The sequence below is a fragment of the Plecotus auritus genome (assembly GCF_963455305.1).
Source record: "Plecotus auritus genome assembly, chromosome: 4".
Lineage (NCBI taxonomy): Eukaryota > Metazoa > Chordata > Mammalia > Chiroptera > Vespertilionidae > Plecotus > Plecotus auritus.
In genome coordinates this window covers 111,577,966-111,588,668 of record NC_137775.1, presented here as the reverse complement: position 1 = coordinate 111,588,668, position 10,703 = coordinate 111,577,966, and the positions used below count along the sequence as shown (strand labels likewise).

Here is a 10,703-nt window from a genome sequence, read left to right as displayed (position 1 = left end):
CTCCCACAAGGTTCTGATATATGTTTCTCCACCCTTGCATCTGGGTGGGCCCTGTGACTTGCTCTGGACAATAGGGCAGTAGAAGCATGATTCAAGGAGACTCCAAAAGTGCTGATGGCCTGTGGCTTGCTATCTCTTTCTGGTCTTCAGATCCCTGCAACAGCTTCATAAAGAGGCCAGGACTAGCATGATTGATGGTGAGGGACACAAGGCCCAGTTATCCCTATCACCCTAGCCTGCCCAAGAGCTTGCTAACTACCAGACATGTCCATGGCTATCTAATTCAAAATTACCCAGTTGCTGGATCTTGAGAGTATCATACTCAGCACAAATGTCTGATGAAAAAACACAAGAACCATATGATTGCACTCATACTTGGGATATAAAATAGAAATCAATCAGCCATCAAACAAAACAAATAAACTCATAGCCTTGTACAGCATTGCTGAACGGTTAGCACCAGCCAAAACATCAAAGGGTCACGGGTTCAATTCCGTGTCAAGGGCACATACCTGAATGGGAGGTTGAATCCCCTGCCCTAGACAGGGCCCCTGAGAGAGGCAATCAATCAATGTGTCTCTCTCACATGAATGTTTCTCTTTCTCCCTCTCTCTCTCTCTCTCTCCCTCTCTCTCTCTCTCTCTCCCTCTCTCTCCCCTTCTCTTCCCCTCCCTTTCTCTCTTCTACTCTCTCTAAAAAATCAATGAAAAAAATCCCTGGGTAAGAATTAACCAAAAACTAACTAACTAACTAACTAACTAACTAACTAACTAACTAACTAAAAAACAGACACAGACAACAGTATGGTGGTCACCAGTGGGAAAGGGGCATGGGGAAAGGTTCAACAGAGTAAAAGATCAAATATATGGTGATGGAATGAAACGAGGCTTTGGGTGGTGAGCATACAATGCAATACACAAATGATGTTTTGTACATTTGTACATCTGAAACTCATATAATATTATTGCCAATGTCACCCCAATAAATTTAATCTGTGATGATGGTAGGACCATCTGCATCTTGTATTTCCACTATTACCTAAGAACAAGCACGATACTGGACAAAGAGTGGTTCTCAATAAATAGTTGTTAAATAAAGAAATTGATCAAAATCTCTCTGATTCTTGCATCCTCTTTGATCTTTATGTCCAGCCTACATCTTTGGAAAAGATTATCCTTTCCTTATTCGTCAATGTTTAGTGTCACAGAAACAAACTATTACATTTTTGTTGCTGTTAATCTTCACCTGAGGATATTTTTTTGATTTATTTTTTTAGAGAGAGTGGAAGGGAGGGGTGGAGGGAGGAGACAGAGGGAGAGGGAGAGAGAGAGAGAGAGAGAGAGAGAGAGAGAGAGAGAGAGAGAGAGAGAGAGAGAGATGTGAGAGAGATACATTCATTGGTTGCCTCCTGCATGAGCCCTAACTGAAGTAGGGGATCTAATCTGCAGCCCAGGCATGTGCCCTTGACTGGGAATCAAACCCACAACCATTTGGTGCCTGGGCTGGTATGTTCTAAAGCTCACAACCAGGTGTGTTAGCTCTGGGACCTATTGGGAGCCACATGGGTCAAAGCCAAGCTATTACATTTTAAATATGTTTTCTCCTTGCTATCTAGAAATGTTGGCAATTGGGAAAGCCATTTGAATAACTCATATTGGAGCAGACTTTGACTGGGACAGGATGAACTTGCTAGGTGTAAAAAACTGGCTCATCTGATAGAAAGCCATCAAATACAAACTTGAATCACTATTAAACAGATAGACACTCCTTTTGAAAAAAGAGTTATGTCTTTATATCTTAAGGATAGGGAGTAGAAAACAGCTTCCTGTAAACTAAGAAGAGAAGTGTTTACAATTCAGCTTTGGCCACAAAGTTGATGTTGGTGATGGGTGTTCAGAGGGATAATATGCTGAGCTGTGCTTCTTACACTTCCAAGTGCTCTTCACCCACCAGCTTCCCACAGAGCTAGTTCTGTCTGCTCACCCAACTCTATCCCTGAAAGCTTCTAGTTTATTTATAAATTCTATAAATTGTTAAAGGAGTCATTTATTTATATAAATATCCTCAGAGCAGAAATCCCTGAAAGAATTACTATTTTGTAGGGTTCAGTCTTTAAAATGGATTGCAGCTTAAAATCAGCAGAAACAGGAAACAGAAAGAATGATAAATCTACACTGAGCCAGATCGATATGGCTCAGTGTCAACATATGAACCAGGAGGTCACGGTTTGATTTCTGATCAGGACACATGCCTGGGTTGTAGGCTGGATCCCCAGGAGGGACCTTCTGGAGGCAGCCAATCAATGACTTTCTCTCATCATTGATATTTCTATCTCTCTCTCCCTCTCCGTTCCTCTCTGAAATTCTATATATATATATATATATATATATATATATATATATATATATGTATATGTATATAGTCTATGCTGAGAGCAAGTTTTCCAGGAGGTTTAAGATATAGATTCAGGGGAGAGGACCCCTCAACACCAAACCCCACATTTCCCTGCCTCTGCCCCCAACATACAAAGAAACACCTATTTTCCTTTACCTGGAAAATCTGGGTCCTGATTCTTTCTCTAAATGTGAAGTCAATGCTAAGCTGAGGATATTGAGGAAGAGGAGGAAAGAGGAAGTTAGGGGAGAAGCTGCACAAACTTGCTCATGTAAGAGACAGGCCCACCTTACTATCTAAAACAACTTTCTGCCTTTTGTTGACTTTCCTCCAGACTTGGTGCTGGTGGATTCCATCACTGGTGCACATCTTGGGCCCTTCCAAACATACTCAGGCCAAGTAGAACCAGTAAAAAAAACTGGATTGTTTTGTAGTTCCAAACAGGTAGCCCAGGATGCGTCACAATCAGGTCCTGACATTGGCCTAAACCAGAGTGCTTCCCAATAGTCCCCAAAGCTAACACACCTAGTTGTGAGCTTTGGAGCATATCAGAGCATGACCCAATGAGCGCACAGGCAATACATCCAGAGGGAGATCTTGGTAGGCACCAGACCCTGATGGGGAAATTCTGCTTTATTGAGTCAGACTCTTCATAGCAGCTTGTACACTGTGGTTGATGTTTATCCTCATAGTCAACCAGCATGAGGGTCAATTCCACCCATGGATGGGCCAACAGCAATTAAGACTCAACTACAATGGGAGGACTCACATATTCCACACATGGAACATTCCTGGGATACCTAGCTCAAGTGATCAGAGAGACTGTGCCACTGAACCACACAGGACACCTACTATGTAAGGTCAGCATACCAAGACTGGGAGACATAGCAGAACTACCTACTATACAGACACAAATATAGAGAGGCAGTCAAACTGAGGAAACAAAGAAACAAGCTCTAAACAAAATAACAGGAGAAAAAATCGGAAAAAGAAGTAAATGAAATGGAGGCAATCCATCTGCCTGATAGGAAGTTCAAAACAATGGTTATAAGGATGATCACAGAACTTAGTGAGAACTTCAATGGAGAGATAGCAAGCATAAAAAAGATACAGAAACCATAAAGAAGAACCAGTCAGAAATGAAGAATATAATATCTATAATGAAGAATACACTAGAAAAAATCAACAGGAGATTTGGTGAAGCAAATAATCAAATCAGTGATTTAGAAGACAAGGTAGCAGAAAACATCCAATCAAAGCAGCAAAAAGAAAAAATAATTTTTAAAAGTGAAAATAATTTTAGGTACTTCTGTAACAGTATAAAGCCTAAAAACATTCCCATCATAAGGATACCAGAAGGAGAAAAGAGAGAGCAAGCGATTGATAACCTATTTTTTAAAATAATGACTGAAAACTTTCCTAATCTGATGAAGAAAAAAGACACACAAGTCCAGGAAATGCAGAGAGTCCTTAACAAGATGAACCCAAAAAGGCCCACACCAACATGCATTATCATTTAAATGACAAAGCCTAGAAATGAAGAGTGAATCTTAAAAATAGCAACAGAAAGACAGTTAGTTATAAGGAAGCTACCATAACACTGCCAGTTAATTTCTCAATAGAAACTTTCAAGGCCTGAAGAGATTGGCATGAAATATGCAAAGTCATGAAAAGTAAGGACCTAAAAGCAAGATTACTCCACCTAGAAAGGTTATCATTTAAAATTGAAGGAGAGATAAAAGGCTTCCCAGGCAAGAAAAAGCTTATGGAGTTCATTACCACCAAACCAGTATTACAATAAATTTTTAAGGAACTTCTCTAAAAATAAGTAACAATTTTAAAAATCAACATAGGTATAACTTTTTAAAATGTCAATAAATACATACTTGTCAATAATCAATTTAAATGTAAATGGATTAAATGCTCCAATCAAAGGGCATAGGATAGCTGAATAGATGATAAAACAAGACTGATATATGTGCTGAATACAAGACACTCCCCACAGAATGAAGGACACACAAAGACTGAAAGTAAAAGATGGAAAATATATTTCATGAAAATTAAAATTAAAAAAGAAGCTGAAGTAGCATACTTATATCAGACAACATATAATTTTTGACTCTGTGCACCACCTTGGATGCCCAGTGACTCCCAGTATCTTTCATGTCTCGCTTTTGCTCTTCAATGTACGCTTGAACTTTGGCCAAGTAGCACCTGTGCTCTTCTGGGGTGCTGTCCCTGCCTCCCTGGGGCATCTGTGCATTGCAGAAGAGGTTGTTTGTGTAGAAGTTACCCTGGTTATCCCTCTCCAAGTTCTCGACCACAGCCATCAGCTCCTCCAGCTGCTCCCTCTGCTCCTCCCCGGTGGCCTGGTTGTTAAGGCCACAGTACCTATTCCCACACTGCTGGACCAGGATCTTCAGGCTGTGGTTGTCTGTGTTGACTACGTACTCATCCAAGGACGCGTCCCATAAGTCCTCCTTGTGGGTAAAGAGGACCACCATATGTCTCATGGCTCCTGCCCCAAAGACCTCCTTCACCCTCCTCACTGCCACCGTGTCCTGGGCAGTGAAGCGTCCCAGCTGCGTCACCAGCAGCAGCACATAAGGCCCTGGGGCTGAGAGCAGGTAGCAGTCTCCGATGTCCTTGTACATTTCTTGGTCCTAGATCTTGGCCTCAAAGATGGAGGGCGTGTCAACCACCAAGATTTTCCTGCCATTCCATGTGCCTGTGGCCACCTGGCATGTCCTGGTCACAGCCTGGGCCCCCAGCCTGGACTCAAACACAGGTTGACAGAGGATGCTGTTCCCAGTGGCACTTTTTCCGCAGCCAGATTTGCCCACCAGGATGAGCCTCAGTGAGGAAGATGATGAAAACTGGTTATCTTCTACACTTCCTGAAAGAGAAAAATTGTGTATCTTATTAAGCTAGTGCTGCTTCCAATTTTTCAGTCATGGACCTTCGTGGTCTCTCATTAAAGCTGTGGACCTTGCTCCCAGGAAACTGTCATATCTAAATACACACAAAAGTTTCCAGCAACTTTAGGAGGTTCTCAGGTCATAGGAAGTCTACATAGGAAGCCTACTTTGGACTCATCACCAACAGTAAGAACTGCTACACTGAGGAGGTTGATCCAAGTCCTTCATCTAGACCAGGGAAGATAGTTTTTCTGAAAGTAAAGCGGTCCCTGCGTTTCTCCAGGGATGGTGCCTAGCCCAGTTTCATGTTAAATGTGAAGTTAGAAGGAGGCAGAGGATAAGAAGTCACACATAGGAAAATATTACCATCTCTTTTCACCCACAAATTCCCAGGAACACTTGTATAGAAGTGCTCAACATATTCACCTAAACCTTGGGAGAAAAGGAATTTTCAGATATGACCTTCCACCAAGAACCAGCTGACGGTCTCTGGGTCTCTGTTCTTTGGGTGGGTAGTTCTCTGCTTGAAATTGAGACAAGGTCATAGTTAATGTCAAAGGCAAAATCTGAGAGATGACTCAGGATGAGTGGCTGAAGAGGATGGAATGTAAGACCATTAGTAGTACATGTGATGGAAAGATCTTCTTGGCTGGTTGAATTACAGGAAGTTAACAAAAGTGGTCTTGGAGAGGTCAACACTGAGCCAAGAGTTAAAACCTTCAAGGGACCAAGAAGGGTGAGAACCCGGGGCATCCTAGAGTTCTATGAGCCCAAATGGATTCCAAGTTCATTGCAGTGTCCTAAAATCTATTATTTTATTTCTTCTACTCTGTGTTAGTTCTTCCTTTCCTGCAGTGTTCTGAGGTGTTTTGAAGCATGCATGATTAGTAAATTTTTCTGGGAGATATTTCCATTTTCTGCTCAAAGTGGACAAGGAAAGATAAAATTTATTCACAATTCAGTTCAAAACACTGCAACTTCTGACTTGAAGTTTCATTTCCACATTTCCCACACATCATGTGCATGGAGAGCATCGCACTGAAGAGGTCGGGTGGAGGTTGGGGTGAAGATGGTGGGGAAATTAAAGAAAAAATGAGCACTGACTTTTTATTCTTCAGTTTAAAATCACTGGTTTCTGTCACTGTGTTTGAGGTGAGGAAATGATGCCTCTTGAGGACTTGGAGGCTTTCTTTCCTTCGGCCTTAGTTCCATATCTGCTCTTTGGAAGTCCTTCCAGCTTCTTCTGGGATAAAAACAGGAAAAGGATAAAAAGTAAGTGTCCACATGGAGTTGGTAAAGCCTGAGGTCACCTCCAGTTCAGACTACTAAGAATAATTCTCCATCGAGGAACCATTTCCATTGCTAATTTCCTAACTCACATTATGCCCCCTCAAAAGTCTATGCATAACTTTAAGCGAACCTGGTGAAGCTAACACAATGCACTGTGGACACAATGCTTGGTCTCTTTCTTTCTGTCTCAGCATAGAGGAGAGCAGAAAATGTTTTAAAACCAATCCATTACTTATGTCCCTCCAACTGGATAAGGCACGAAATGACCAAAAAAAAAAAAAAAAAAAAGGCATTTATTTTTTTATGGAATGAGGAGGGAAACATTATTTTATTTTATGTTTTGGAATCAAAGTAGGCCAACTTTCTGGAAAAAATACTTCCCCTCATGTCAGTCCTTGAAAAAATCATGTCCCATATCCAACCTTCCCCTGGGCAGGTGCCCTGTAGGTTTCTTCTTGGTCACCGTGTGACACAAAGAGTGATGGGCACTGGAAATTCTCATTACTTCAAACAAGCCAATGTCATTTACAGCAAGGCAATTTTTTCTCTGTTCTAGCAAGTTTGTGATTAGCCCCCTGAGCAGTTGGTGGAGAGAAGGGGGTGCCATGGGCAAAGAGAAGGAATCAACATGAGGACAAATTCAAGAAAAACTCACTTCCTGTTCAGTGTTTAATCAAATGTTTTTCCTGGCTGGCTCTGAGGTCCTTGTCTCCCAGTGATCACCATTCTGTATCCAAGTGGATTTAAACAGAAATTGGCACAACCACTGACATCATCTGGCATAAATGTTTCATTCAAATGAGGCATAATATTGTGTCACTCATTTTGTTGTTAGAAAAGGCAAGTATGTGACATACCTAAAATGAGGTTATATTTACTTATTCAGTTTTAAATATTATGCAGTTATGAAACAAGTTTTTAAGTGAAGATATACAGGAACTTTTGAAACAAAAGCCTACAATTTGCAATGAACAAATGTAAGTATTTTGGCATTTTTACTGCAGCTATTCTGTTTGATTAAAAAGTTAACACATTACACATGAATTTCATTTATGTTTTCTGATTCCCCAGGCTTCTTTTCCCTCCCACTGTCATTCAGAGGCAACCAATATTCTGAGGTTTTTATGTATCATCTCATGTGTATTTACACTTCTACATACACATATATCTATAGGTAATGTCTAATATTGTTTTTGCATTTTAAACATTTACATAAATGACATTATTTGTGTAAAATTTTATCCAATTATTTATTAACGAACTTTTAAACCATTCCAATATATATGCTTCCTGCAAAATAATCCCCATATACTTCATATCTCTGTGAAACAATTGATGGTTGGCTTTCATCTGACTAGATATTGTCAATATGACTCGAAACCACTAAGCTAATTCTCATTGACACAAGCCATGTGTGAGAAGTCCCCAAATCTGCACTTGCACTTGGTGATATTCCACTGTTAATTTTTTTATCACCTTAAGGACATACATAGTGATGTCTTCGTCCATTTACATGTCCATTTTACTGATTACGATTGAATTTAAAAATGGTTTTCATAGTTTGTTTGTTATTCAGGTTGCTTCTGTTATATAGAAATATTTGTGCACTTTTCTATTAATTTAGTGGGATTTTTTTGGCCTTCCTTAGGTAAACCACGTATTTTCATATTTTCCTTTTTTCTTTTTTCCTTTCTTCTTCTTCCGACCCTTTCTCACTTCCTTTGCTTAAGCCCAGAGAAGAGCATTTCCTCACACCCTCTTCCATAGACTATCCTTGACCCTGCGAATTTCTACTCTGGCTCTTGCTAGCCCTGCTCAAATTCTATGATATTTTTCTACTCTAGATGACTGTGAGGAAACTGAGCAACAAATGACCTGCCCAAGGTCACACAATTGCCATGGAGCTAAGACTGAAAAGTAGCTCCTTTTGCCAGCGAATTCTCCTTGAGTCCACAGGAGGAAAAATTAATCTAAATAAGTCCACAGCCTCTTGGACCCCACACATACAATGTGGTTGTCCCATGGTCAGGACAAAAACTGAGGCTGACAAGCTGGAAGCCTGCCCTGAAACCAACACAGACAATTGTACTGCAAAATATTGGGTGTATGCTTTTCCAAAATAGGTTATTCAAAGAGAAAACTGCAGGGGCAGGAGTTGCTCTGAATTGAAGCATTTCAAGTTAACACCATCTGGTGTTTATCTGTGTGACCCAAATGGACCAGGGTGCCTGACACAGAAAGTCAATCAAACTCAGGTTACATTAGCCAACATGCAGGGCAGTAGTTCTCCTGGACTGTCTTCTGAATGTGTCAGGCGGCAGGAGAGACATGTATCCACAGGGGAATTTTAGGCAGAAATTATCAAATAACAAAGTTTCCTCTTCTGAGGGAGTGACATAGGATATTGATGAAGATGCTAAAGTGAGACACAAAGTATTAACATGACTGTAGTGCTAATCAGTTTGTCTCAGTGGTTAGAGCATTGTCCCAGGGACTAAAGGGTCCTGGATTCAGTTCAGATCAAGGGGACCTACCTCAATTGCAAGCTCAATCCCCTGTACCAGCAGGGGCTTGTACAGAAGGCAACCCAATCAATATGTCTCTCTCCCACCAATATTTCTCTCTCTTTGCCTCTCCCCATCCCTTCCACTCTCTCTAAAAATCAATGGAAAAATATCTGGGTTGGGGATTAACAAAAACCAACCAAACAAACAACAAAAAAACAGGACTGTAAAGCTTAAGAAAAGACTGGGGGAAGCATGGCAAATATGCAGGAATGTGGTGCCTGTCAATCTTGGATCAGACCAAAGCGGGAGGATAGAGAATGGAGGCATATTCCTCGTCTAAAAGGAAAAATCTACTCATCTTCTTCAAAATGAGAGGGTGGTAGACAGTGTGCAAGCAGAGGTTATAACAGCGTTGGCAGGACAATAGGCAGGGGGTTGAAGGAAATGAACATTATTTTCCTTTTGATTTTAAAATTACATGAGCCTGATTTTATCATGATGATACCTTTCTGTACCAAACCACGAGAAAGCAGGCTTTCTCATGCTGTTTTAAGAAAATCAAACTATTGTTGGCATTGTTCCTAAGTGTCTCCTTCACTCATCTGCCACAGTCCCCATATTTCCTATTTTTAGAGGCCGCTGTTTTATAGTTTAGTTCTTGGAATTTCTGGATACATCTCTTACAGAAAGTTCAGCAGACAAAAGGATTGTTCCAGTGCCCTGAAGATGACTCTGTTTGTCATACAGCCAAGTCCTACCTCTTGTCAGAGGAAAGGTATGAGCTATTCGGGGAGAAATTGGGTGGTTTGCAGAAGGACAAAGTCCTAAGATAATGTGTACTCAGGGGTCTAGGACTTGGGGAACACATGGCTCAGTGGAGTTGTCACTTAAGAAGTTAAGATGGTAAATTGAGAAGATTGTCCCTATTTAATGGGGAACCTGGGTAGGTTCAATTTTCCCATCTGTATAATGGGATGAGAATATTCATTCAGCTTCATGAAACCCTGTGAATCCCCATGAAGATCCAATGGGCTAAGCAGTCGTCAATTAGCTAGAAAGCCAGGAACACTTTGGAATGTACTGGGGTGTGGGCACAGGGTGAATGTTTCCCACATCTGTTCCCCCACTGTCAACCCGCTGTTGCTCCTAGCACCACCATCATCATCCCCTTTCACTGATGGGTAAGACCCGAGGTTGAGTAACTAGAAGTTGAAATCACACCAGCAATGAATGGCTGTCACTAGGCCATGGGCTCTCACACTTCCAAGGCGCTGGGATTCTCCCCAGTATCCCCTTACCTGGCTCAGAGCTGTGGGAGCTGTGTTCTGTGGCCTCGCTAATGTGCTCCCAGTTCTCAGGAAGGTGCATGGGGCAGACACATAGTAAGCCAGGCCTTTACAGTTACACAGGAGCTCCCTGGAGGCCAAATGTTCCAGGGCGAGACTGCTGGGAAGGAAGAAGAAAGGGGATTGCTGAACGCCCCCTCTCCCCGCTCCCCGGCCCCCGCAAACTCCCACAATAGGGACAGGTCCTTGGAGTGGGTGGCCAAACAGTATCTAGAGACCAGAGGGCTGGGGCTGTGTGCTGTGTCCCC

The 10,703-nt window shown here is 41.6% G+C and overlaps 1 pseudogene across 1 annotated transcript; it reads right to left on the bottom strand.

The window, feature by feature from the left end:
* Nucleotides 1-255: 255 nt before the first annotated feature.
* Nucleotides 256-10,477, bottom strand: LOC308246791 (GTPase IMAP family member 5-like; annotated as a pseudogene). The gene is made up of 3 exons: nucleotides 10,408-10,477; nucleotides 4,487-5,290; nucleotides 256-335 (listed from the first exon to the last, which is right to left on the bottom strand). The product of its transcript is annotated as a GTPase IMAP family member 5-like (transcript).
* Between the last annotated feature and the right edge of the window lie 226 nt (nucleotides 10,478-10,703).